This window comes from Lactuca saligna, chromosome 9, assembly GCF_052625555.1.
Source record: "Lactuca saligna cultivar CGN05327 chromosome 9, ASM5262555v1, whole genome shotgun sequence".
Classification (NCBI taxonomy): Eukaryota; Viridiplantae; Streptophyta; class Magnoliopsida; order Asterales; family Asteraceae; genus Lactuca; species Lactuca saligna.
Genome location: NC_136425.1, coordinates 122056077 through 122068571, shown reverse-complemented (window position 1 = coordinate 122068571; position 12495 = coordinate 122056077).

The window sequence follows — 12495 nt, the reverse complement described above, 5'->3', positions numbered from 1 at the left end:
CCAGCATATTTTTCATAGAAAACAGCTTAAGTCCTTGAAATTGCAGTTTTCTCGGTTATAACCCCTCTTTTTCGCAATTTTTACATTTTTGGCCCAATTTGGAAAATCTTTGCAACTTTGGTCCTTTTTAAATTTGAAAAGCATTTTAAACCTTTGAAAAGTACATGGAACACTTATAGTCCACTTTTTTACAGAAAAATGCAGTTTTGGTCCCCCAAATTAGAAAATTTCGCATATTGGGCCTCATTGGGCCGAAAATGTCATATTTAGCCCAATAAGCTTGGAATTTATGTTTTTAACCCTCCAAATAGCACATTTTCAGAAAATGCATTATGTAAACTATTTTGACTCATCTCACCCATTAGATTTCGAAATATTTCATTTTAGACCCTTCAACTTTGTATTTTTAACATTTTATGTCAAAAAAATGAGTTTTTAGCCCAAAATAAGTGTTGTCAAGCCATTTGGCTATTTTTCTTAATATACTTTGCATGTAATAGTATATTTTATGCTAGAATAAAACATATATCTCAGTTTTTAGCATTTCATCACTAGATCTAGCATCAAAGTCATACAAAACACACATATAAGCATAGAAATCAACCACAACATACACATAATGATGGATCTACACCTTTTCTTGTATTCTCCCCCACAAAAACTTATAAAAACCAAAAATAAGGGGGTATGAAACTCACCTTTGGATGTTGATTTGGTTTTTGAAGAAGGGATGGAAGAAAACTTGGTGATTTTCGACCCTAGCACCCCTTGTTGAGGATCTCGAGTTTATGGAGTTCTAAGACACAAGTTCATGATTTCATGAGAGTTAAGAAGAGGTTTTTGGATATAAGAAGAAGTCTAAAGTGTGGATCCAAGCTTCAACTTACCTAGATGATGATCTTTGTGGAAGAACTCCCTTGAATTCCTCTTGGATCTTCGAAAATTTGGAGAGAAATGGAGAGAGCTCTTTGAGAGAAAACATGAGTGAAATGTTTGTGTGTGTGTTTGGGATTCGGCCGAGAGTGAGGGAGAGGAAGAAGTGAGGTGATCTTTGAAGTGATACTTGCATGGAAAAATGAGATACAATGCATGGATGTCCTTTGGGTATTAGTGAGGTGGCATCCAAAGTCAACACTTCCATTTCTCTTTGGGTTTGGGCCTTGGGCCGAGAATTGGAAAGGGAGAAGAAAAATTTGGGCTTTTTCCCCTTAAGCCCAAAATTAGAGTTAGTTAGGGTGTGTTTTATACCTAAAAGAATGTGGTAGGATTTTCATATTTTTATTGGACTAGTTTAGGTTATTCATGTATCAAGGCTTTTAGTTCATTTCATTCTAGGTCCAACATGACCTAAACTGTTGAATAAAATAAATGTGGGTCCAATTTGAATCCAATTAGGGTTCTAAACCCAAGATAGTTAAATTGGAAGCTTATTGGCCCATTAGGTCCAATAAGGAAGTTCTAGTCCCAAAATGGACCTAATTAAGAACTTCTAGTGTTCCCAATTGTTTGATGACTATTTGTAGTATTTGTATGATGTATTTGATTGAAGTTTTTGATTCACATAAGCTTGAATTTATAGATTACATGACACAAAATTTCCAGTTGTGACATCATCCCCCCGTTAGAGGGAATTTCGTCCCGAAATTCTGTTCGAAAGCTAGATTTGAGAATGCTAGAATAGGTGAGGGTACTTTTGCTTTATTTGATCTTCGCATTCCCAAGTGAATTCTGGCCCACGCTTTGCGTTCCACCGTACTTTCACAATCGGGATGCGACTCTGCTTAGTACGCTTCACCTCCCTGTCCATGATTTCAATTGGTTCCTCAACGAACAGGAGTTTCTCATTGATTTCGATTTCGTCAAGAGGAATGACGAGTGTTTCATCTGAGAGACACTTCTTCAGATTAGAGACGTAAAACACGGGGTGTACTCCGTTTAGCTCTGCGGGTAGTTGCAGTCTGTATGCTACTGGACCAATTCGGGCGACGATTTCGAAAGGTCCAACGTATCGCGGATTTAGTTTTCCCCGTTTTCCGAAACATATAACCCCTTTCCAGGGCGAGACTTTTAACAGTACTCGGTCACCGACCTGAAATTCTAAGGGCTTCCACCGTTTGTCAGCGTAGCTCTTTTGTCGGTCGCGCGATGCTTGCAGTCGAGCTCTGATTTGAACGATCTTTTCTGTGGTTTCACGGATGATCTCTGGTCCCGTTAGTGTTTTGTCCGACGTATGGGTCTTTGCTAGCTGGGTGTCACCTACTTCAGCCCAACATAGCGGTGATCTACATTTACGCCCGTACAGTGCTTCGAAAGGAGCCACCTTGATGCTCGAATGGTAACTATTGTTGTATGAGAACTCGATTAAGGGTAGGTGGGTATCCCAAGACTTTCCAAAGTCTATCACGCATGCGCGGAGCATATCTTCGAGCGTTTGGATGGTTCGCTCGCTTTGACCATCCGTTTGTGGATGATAAGCGGTGCTCATATCGAGGTTTGTTCCCATCGCCTTATGGAGTGATTGCCAAAATCGGGACGTGAACCTACTGTCCCTATCCGAGATGATAGATGTTGGTATTCCATGGAGTCTCACGACCTCTCAAATGTATAAACGCGTCAATCTCTCCATCTTGTATGATTCTTTAATTGGCAGGAAATGGGCAGATTTCGTTAGTCGGTCGATTATTACCCATATAGTGTCTAATCCATCCGAAGTTTTGGGTAGCTTGGTCACGAAATCCATAGAAATCCCCTCCCATTTCCACTCAGGGATTGCCGGTTGTTGTAACAATCCTGAGGGTTTTTGGTATTCCACTTTTACTTTGGTGCACGTAAGGCACTTACTGACGTAGGTCGCGATTTCCGCCTTCATGTTAGGCCACCAATAGCGTTGCTTAATATCCAAATACATCTTATCGGAACCGGGATGAATGGAGTATCGCGTCTTGTGGGCTTCCTTCATGACAATATCTCTAAACCCTCCAAATTTAGGGACCCAAATACGGTTCATGAAATAGTATACTCCATTCTCCCTTGCCTCCAGGTTCTTTTCCATTCTGCGTAATACTTCGCTTGCTCTGTTTTCTGTCTTCATGGCCTCTGACTGGGCTACTACAATTTGAGTGGCCAGGTGTGATTGAATGGTTATCGAGAGAGTTTTCGTATAACGATTAGAGTACTCCTTCCGACTTAATGCATCAGCTACCACGTTGGCCTTGCCTGGGTGATACTTAATCTCACACTCATAATCATTTAGCAACTCAACCCATCTTCGTTGCCTCATGTTTAACTCCTTTTGGTTCAAGATGTGTTGGAGACTCTTGTGATCCGTGAAGATGGTGCACTTTGTACCATAAAGGTAATGCCTCCAAATTTTTAGGGCAAAGACTACAGCTCCCAACTCTAGGTCATGGGTCGTGTAGTTTACTTCATGCGTCTTTAGCTGGCGGGATGCATAGGCTATCACTCTCCCACGTTGCATGAGAACGCAACCTAAACCTTGATTTGACGCGTCGCAGTAGACTACAAAGTCTTCCGTTCCTTCAGGCAGAGATAGTACAGGTGCGCTACAGAGAGCTTGTTTCAAGGTTCGAAACGCGATCTCTTGTTTGTCTGTCCATTTGAATGGTACGCCCTTTTGCGTAAGCGAGGTAAGTGGCTTGGCGATCTTAGAGAAGTTTTGAATGAACCTCCTATAGTAGCCTGCTAATCCCAAGAATTGACGAATTTCTATGGGTGTTGTCGGGATTGCCCATCCTTCTACAGCTTTGACCTTAGAGGGATCCACATGGATTCCATCTTGGCTGACTACATGACCTAGGAAGTTCACGCTCCGCAGCCAGAACTCACACTTGGAGAGTTTGGCATAAAGTTTTTCTGATCGTAGAGTTTCTAAGACTTGTCGAAGATGTTGGCCATGCTCTTCCTTGCTTCGAGAATAGACTAGGATGTCATCGATAAAAACAATGACAAAGTTGTCGAGAAACGGTCGGCAGATTCGATTCATTAGGTCCATAAATGCGGCAGGGGCATTCGTTAGACCGAAGGGCATTACGACAAATTCATAATGTCCGTAGCGAGTTCGGAAAGCGGTTTTTGGAATATCCTCTTCCCAGACTTTGAGTTGGTGGTATCCGGACCGTAGATCTATTTTAGAAAAATAACTAGCTCCTTGGAGGTGGTCAAATAGGTCATCGATTCGTGGGAGTGGGTAGCGGTTCTTGATTGTGAGTTTATTTAACTCTCGGTAATTGATACACATTCTAAAAGATCCGTCTTTCTTTTTGACAAAGAGCACCGGAGCTCCCCATGGCGAGTAACTAGGTCGTATAAATCCCTTATCCAGAAGTTCGCTGAGTTGGCTGGATAATTCCTGCATTTCGGCAGGAGCCAACCGGTAGGGTGATTTAGCGAGAGGAGTTGCTCCTGGAATGAGGTCGATTCGAAACTCCACCTGTCTCTCTGGGGGTACTCCCGGAAGATCTTCAGGAAACACATCCGGAAATTCACATACTACGAGAATGTCTCGAACGTTAACCTCCTCCTTGGTTTTGTCCACCACGTGAGCCAGGAACGCCAGATTGTTCCTTCGTAGATATTTTTGTGCTTTGATACACGAAACGAGGTGAAGGTTCATGCTAGATTTGTCTCCGTAAATTACTAGGGTTTCGTGATTTGGAAGGCGAAGACGGACGGCCTTCTCATGGCACATAATTTCGGCATGGTGGGGGCTTAACCAGTCCATGCCGATGATCACATCGAAGCTCCTAATTGACACTGGCATTAGGTCTATTCGAAAAACGTGTTGATTAAGAGTTAGGGTACATCCGGTGTAGATTTCCCCAGTGGATTCGGTTTTCCCATTGGCCATTTCCACCGTATAGGCTTCATTTAGCTTTTGGGGAAGTTGTTTTAATAAGTGCTTAAACTTATTGCTTACGAAACTTCGCTCCGCTTCGGTGTCAAATAAGATGCATGCATATGCGTGGTTTAAGAGAAACGTACCGGTAACAACAGAAGGGTCTTGAATAGCCTCACTCTGACCCATGTTCAACATCCTTCCTGTTCCTCCATTTCTTAAATTGTTGTTGTTGGGACAGTCTCGGCGGATGTGTCCAGTCTTCCCGCATCCGTAGCAGGTGTAGCTAGGCCCTGCGCTATTGCCGCTGGCATGGGCGTTGTTGTTGTTGCGAGGGTTGTTGTTGTTGATTCCCTGATTTTGGTTATGGGATGGATAAGCCTTGCAGTACTTTGCGGTGTGACCCCTTCGGTTGCAAATGGTGCACTGAAAATCCTTGCATTCTCCATAGTGATGGAAACCGCACTTGTTGCATTTGGGAAGATTACCGGAATAAGGTTTGGAAGCATTTGAAGTGGCTGAGGTTGGAGCATGTGGTGCGGCTGGAACCGATGTGGTAACAGCATTAACCGCCACTGTCTGCTGCTTCTTGGAGGTGTCGGGGCCCTGGCGCCCCTTCCTCTTATTGTTTTTTCCCCTCTTGCCATCTCCTTCCTTCGTCTTCTCAGCCTCCACTGGCTTCTCTCCCTTTTTGTTGTTATGGTCGTACAACCTTTTTGCCAGTCTCTTTGCACTGTCAAATGTTCCGGGGTTTGCAGCTATCACATTCCCTTGAATTGGTGATGTGAGTCCCCAGATGAATCGCTCAATCTTCTTTCCTTCCGAGGTGATCATACCCGGGCACAGCAGAGATAGTTCGCTAAATCTCGATATGTAGGCATCGATATTCGCGTTCTGCACCGTGAGGTTCCATAGCTCTTGTTCCATCTTCTGTATTTCGCCTCGTGGGCAGTACTCTGCCATTAACATTTCTTTCATCTCCGTCCATGGTATAGAGTTGGCTACAGGGAGTGTCATGGATTCTACATGTCCGTTCCACCAGGTGAGTGCTTGATTCACAAAAGTGCAGGCTGCGAACTTCACCTTCATGTGCTCAGGGCAGTCGCATATCTCGAATACCGACTCCACCTTTTCGATCCATCGCTTCAGAGTGATCACTCCTCCAGTGCCATTAAAAGTTCGTGGTTTGGCGTTTGTGAAGTCCTTGTAGGTACATGTCTTGGTGGGTCCTTGATTCATTCTATTGTTTGAACTTCCGGCTCCTTGCCCATTGACTCCTCCATTGTTCCCTTGTTGAATTTGCGTAATCGCTGCAGTGACTGCTGCAGATACAGCTGCCTGGAAAGCGGCTGAGTCAACTTCAGGTGGGGTTGGTCCTGGGTTTCCGCGAGTAGGTCGGAGAGGCATCTTTCTGTGACAAAACGGAAAGATGTTGAGGGTATGTGGTTTCGGTGAGGTCGTGATCCTACTGACTAGGTGCATGGTACGAACTTAAACACTACTACCATTTACCAATCAATAATAATATCTCAACACGTAGCAATTTGCAATATCGTAATAAAACACGTAAAAATTTATTAATATTATCCGCGTTTGATACATGAAAATTTGCTCGTAGGAGCACACATGAGTGATACTAGTTCGACAGCATAACGACTCTATGAGTAGTGTAGTCACTTAAACATAGAGTCGGAGTACATAGCATATTTCCTAACGATCTACTAAGATAAGTCTATCCCTAACCACGATGAGTTGCGTCCTACTATAACGGTGAAATCATATGCCAAAGTGCTGAGCCAACAGCTGCGCCATCTCTGTCATGTCTACTATGACCTCATCCCTCTCAAGCTCTACTTGCATGGCTCGTGCTTCCATGGCGAACAGTTGTTGCCGTAAGTCGGTAATCACGGCTTCTGGGGAGCGATTCTCCCTTGCGGAGTTCACTGGTGGGACGTGGGGATCCTGTTGCACTTCGCTAACAGGAGATGCGACGTGACCCATGACCGGGGCCTGATCCTCCTCCATGTCATCGTCGGTCTCCTCGAACTCGTAGTCGGTGTCCATGTACTCGTCAGGTTCAACGCCGTGGACTCCCTCTTGGTTCCCCTCTGGTTCGTCTTCGAGTACTCCGTGTGCCCCTGGGACTTGGAGGAACTGAATGCCCTGATGCTCTCCCTCCATGAAGACTGGGAGAAAGTATATGAATAAGCTATCACTTTCCTATGATTCTAACGCTATGGCACAAGCTAAACAGACGTTCTCTTTTCGGTGGTAGGGGTATAGTTTTAGATTCCCTAGAAATCCCGATCTCATCAGGACGTGTGTTAGTTTTACTTTGGAGAGAATGTAGTTGATCAGGCTGCATTCACTCCTTGGTATTACTAAGAACAGTCCTGAATTAACCGAGACACTAGTATTATTTTTGTTTGGTTCGGCGTTATGTTCCTATTCCTAGTGCAAGCAAGGGTGTTTTATTTACTTGTTTTGTTCAGAGTTATGTTAGTCCCTCTTTTTGGTTTATAGTTGCATATCCATATGTGGCTAGATATGCTAGTTCACTATAAACAAAGCTCTGATACCAACCTGTCACACCCCCGGACCAGGCGGCGGAAACGTCCGGAGGCTGTCGTGACTCATTGAATACCATCACAATGCATATACATGAAACATAACATTATACATCACCAACATTTGGGATCATACAACCGGTAGCGTTTACATTGTTCAAAACATTACATTCTCAAAAAAAAAAAATAACTGTTTGATACTACTTAAACCACAGCAAAACGTCATAGAGTACAAATCATCCTTCACCTTATCTGTTACCTGAGAATACAAGTATTTTGAAAACGTCAACATATGAAATGTTGGTGAGTTCATAAGTAGTGTTTGAAATCCAATGTATTGTTTGAAAACCATCAGAAAATCCGATATTTTCTAAAAATAGAATAGTGTAAAAATATGTGATGATCCATGAGTATGCTTGTTTGAATTCTATAGATGTAAGCGTAAGAGTTGTGAAATTCGACCGATAATTCATAATTGTAATTGTTGAAAACCCTAGGAAAACCCAACGTTTTCCTATCACTTTGCTTTACTTAGTTTGTATACCGTTGTTTCGTTGCGTTAGAGGATACCGTTGAGCTCCGGAGGCATTGAGAATACAGTGGGTGGTGAAGTGTTGTGACATGCGTTAATGAAAACGTCCAATCGACAACCTTACAAGCGATCCCTTAGGCGTCACTCGTAATTCTTCACACCACTCAATCCTCCCGGACTTGTGTAGTCCCATGACCGGAGGGAAGAAGAGAAGGTGCGAAACCCTCGGTATTTCCCCGCGTTGTTCAAGACCATTGCAATTGCGAAGGGCCCGAAGCCCAACCCGCAATCGTGAGTTACAGACTTTACTAGCAGCACTGAAGGACCCTTGGGGACCAGCATCATGTTTGCCATTGAATGTCCTTTTACGTGATGTCGGATCGGTAAAACCCAACACTTCGTAAGAGAGAGGTCTTCGGGCCTTAAGATCAGGTCATTGGGCTAGCTAGGCTCAACAAACAAGATTTTACACTTTTGGGGCCCAAAGATGGTGCGTAGACGTTTGTGCACACTCGCATGTATAGTGATTTCCCAATCGTTATTAGTTATGAATCGTAATGTCGTAATGTCATAGTGTCGTCGTGTTAGTAGTTTCGGATTGTTATTGGTTCGAGACCGAACCAATTCGTTTGACAACGACTTTTGGTATTGTAATGTATTGTATTTCGTCGATAGGCGTGGTACCATCATTTGGTCAAATTGCATGTATTGAACTAGCCTTGAGAATTTTCTGTTTTCAGTCCCTCCTTATTTGTAAAATTTACCCTTTTCACCCCTTTATTTAAAAACTTTCCGGTTTGGTTCTTAAATCAATTTTCTTGTCATTTTAACACCAAAAATTATTGAAATAAGTATTTTCCAGCATATTTTTCATAGAAAACAGCTTAAGTCCTTGAAATTGCAGTTTTCTCGGTTATAACCCCTCTTTTTCGCAATTTTTACATTTTTGGCCCAATTTGGAAAATCTTTGCAACTTTGGTCCTTTTTAAATTTGAAAAGCATTTTAAACCTTTGAAAAGTACATGGAACACTTATAGTCCACTTTTTTACAGAAAAATGCAGTTTTGGTCCCCCAAATTAGAAAATTTCGCATATTGGGCCTCATTGGGCCGAAAATGTCATATTTAGCCCAATAAGCTTGGAATTTATGTTTTTAACCCTCCAAATAGCACATTTTCAGAAAATGCATTATGTAAACTGTTTTGACTCATCTCACCCATCAGATTTCGAAATATTTCATTTTAGACCCTTCAACTTTGTATTTTTAACATTTTATGTAAAAAAAATGAGTTTTTAGCCCAAAATAAGTGTTGTCAAGCCATTTGGCTATTTTTCTTAGTATACTTTGCATGTAATAGTATATTTTATGCTAGAATAAAACATATATCTCAGTTTTTAGCATTTCATCACTAGATCTAGCATCAAAGTCATACAAAACACACATATAAGCATAGAAATCAACCACAACATACACATAATAATGGATCTACACCTTTTCTTGTATTCTCCCCCACAAAAACTTATAAAAACCGAAAATAAGGGGGTATGAAACTCACCTTTGGATGTTGATTCGGTTTTTGAAGAAGGGATGGAAGAAAACTTGGTGATTTTCGACCCTAGCACCCCTTGTTGAGGATCTCGAGTTTATGGAGTTCTAAGACACAAGTTCATGATTTCATGAGAGTTAAGAAGAGGTTTTTGGATATAAGAAGAAGTCTAAAGTGTGGATCCAAGCTTCAACTTACCTAGATGATGATCTTTGTGGAAGAACTCCCTTGAATTCCTCTTGGATCTTCGAAAATTTGGAGAGAAATGGAGAGAGCTCTTTGACAGAAAAGGTGAGTGAAATGTTTGTGTGTGTGTTTGGGATTCGGCCGAGAGTGAGGGAGAGGAAGAAGTGAGGTGATCTTTGAAGTGATACTTGCATGGAAAAATGAGATACAATGCATGGATGTCCTTTGGGTATTAGTGAGGTGGCATCCAAAGTCAACACTTCCATTTCTCTTTGGGTTTGGGCCTTGGGCCGAGAATTGGAAAGGGAGAAGAAAAATTTGGGCTTTTTCCCCTTAAGCCCAAAATTAGAGTTAGTTAGGGTGTGTTTTATACCTAAAAAAATGTGGTAGGATTTTCATATTTTTATTGGACTAGTTTAGGTTATTCATGTATCAAGGCTTTTAGTTCATTTCATTCTAGGTCCAACATGACCTAAAATGTTGAATAAAATAAATGTGGGTCCAATTTGAATCCAATTAGGGTTCTAAACCCAAGATAGTTAAATTGGAAGCTTATTGGCCTATTAGGTCCAATAAGGAAGTTCTAGTCCCAAAATGGACCTAATTAAGAACTTCTAGTGTTCCCAATTGTTTGATGACTATTTGTAGTATTTGTATGATGTATTTGATTGAAGTTTTTGATTCACATAAGCTTGAATGTATAGATTACATGACACAAAATTTCCAGTTCTGACATTATTATGGCGACACATCCACAAGAGCATTTCACCATTTTCGCTTCATTAATTCCGAGAGCTCTTTACTTCAGAATGCATACAATCACAGGGAAAAAGAAAGCCACTGCGGGGTTAGGTAGTAAAGTACTTATAAAGAAAAAATGATGAAAATACCCCTTGATGAAAATACCCTTTTTGTTTGACCTCAAGCACATCTATCATAGTTGGTGCACCAAACATAATTAATTATCATTAAGTAAGGCAACCAAATATCCAAATCATTACCCTTAATCAACAACAATAACCCATTCAATCTCTTTACATTTCATAAAGATCATATCAAAATGTGTGTTACAGGTAAGCAGGACTTCAAAATACATCCATAAATTACCTTTACAACCACCACTTGATTACCACTACCTACACAAACTGGAGTACTACTAAGACAAACGAACACACATAATCCTAATAACATATATGACAATAAAAAAAACTTTAAAACTAACAGAAGATTACGACCACTATAGTATCATACCACTACAAACCACTTCCATGAGATTCACTTGCTAATTATCAAGGGAATGATGAAAATCATTAGCAGGAGCATCATGATGACAAGACCCACAACCAACAGTGCAGTCGCTTTGATCTACTTCTCAACCTTCTTGAACCTTTTGCTTCATGTTGAGGACATCAACCCTGGAATGAAGGTAATCGCGACCTATCTCATCCTTCATGCGCTCCACCTCACCTTTTTGCTCAGCTATCTTTTCACCACAGTCACAGAAGATCGTGTACAAATCGTTCAAGTTAAGACTATCTGTTGAGCTTATAGAGTTATTGGAGTTTATAGTATGTAGTGATGGTGGTGGGGTAGGCTCCATGGAAGACAGTGAAAGGCAAAGCGAGTATTATATTATCGGTTGTCGGCTAGTGTTTGGCCAGAAGTGGTAACAAATTTTTAGGGTTTTGTCCAGCAGACCCTTCAATTATATAGTAGGGGACCACTGAACCCTTAGGGCCCAAGCAAGCCAACTCAGCGGGTGAGTCGTTGATGTGTAAACTGAGTCGTGTGATTTGACTCGCTAGATTAGTTGGATGATAAGTAGGCAATGAAAGCGTTTGAATTAGGTCAAAATCCCAAATTAGCTGGTTAAATTTTAATTCATGCCCTTATAAAGCCAAAAAATAACGTAAGGGACCTTTTAAACCAAAACATGTAAGTTCGTGGGGCTACAGTGACATTAGACCCTATTACAGTGAAAGCCTAGACCAAACCATTGATTAGACCCTTCAATCTCCCCCTTGGTTTGGTGCTAGCTTGAAGTTAATTTTAGTTCATGATCATCACATCTTCTATCCCCATCGCTCCATTCCACATTCACTTGTTTATAATTTCAACAACCATAGCAGTGTACTATTTTACGGTAGACTCAAATATCTCCTCAGCAACTTGGATCTGATAATGGCCCAAATGATGAATGTCCCATTTTCTAAACTGGAACAAATCCCTTATGTCATACAAACGAATGCATCCTTCCTTCAGCTTGATGACAGCAGAAGCTGTGGTCTCATCAAATACCCAATAAAGCATAGAACTCAAGGATCCATCCGGATAACTCTGAAGCACTGGAATTTGTTTGACCTGATTTGTAGCAGGCCACATCACCACCTGGAGGGGATGACCAACTTTGGGATCAATGATATCTGGATAGTGCTTTATCACGGATTCAACATTCTTCATTGATGGAAAGCCCTTCTTCACTTGATCTTCCAAGAAGTGTTTGAAATTAGTTACTTATTGATTATCTGTCGGATTTGAGAAAGGAGATTGAGATAGCTCTGAAAGATCCACCCTGGTCCAAGAGTTAAAGTCATGACAGTCTTTATAGAGCTCTGTATTACCGCTCTTTCTCCAGACAATCCACATTTTCAAGGGATCATGAAAACCCCAAGATATAATTCCTGACCTATCACCATACGTGTCTCTAAACCTTACGACCTCAAGATTTGTAACAATAATTATGGGCTTGTTCTCGGGTGCGTTTTTGTCGGAACTCCTCTTGAATAAGAGTTGTCCCTTCTCGGTGGC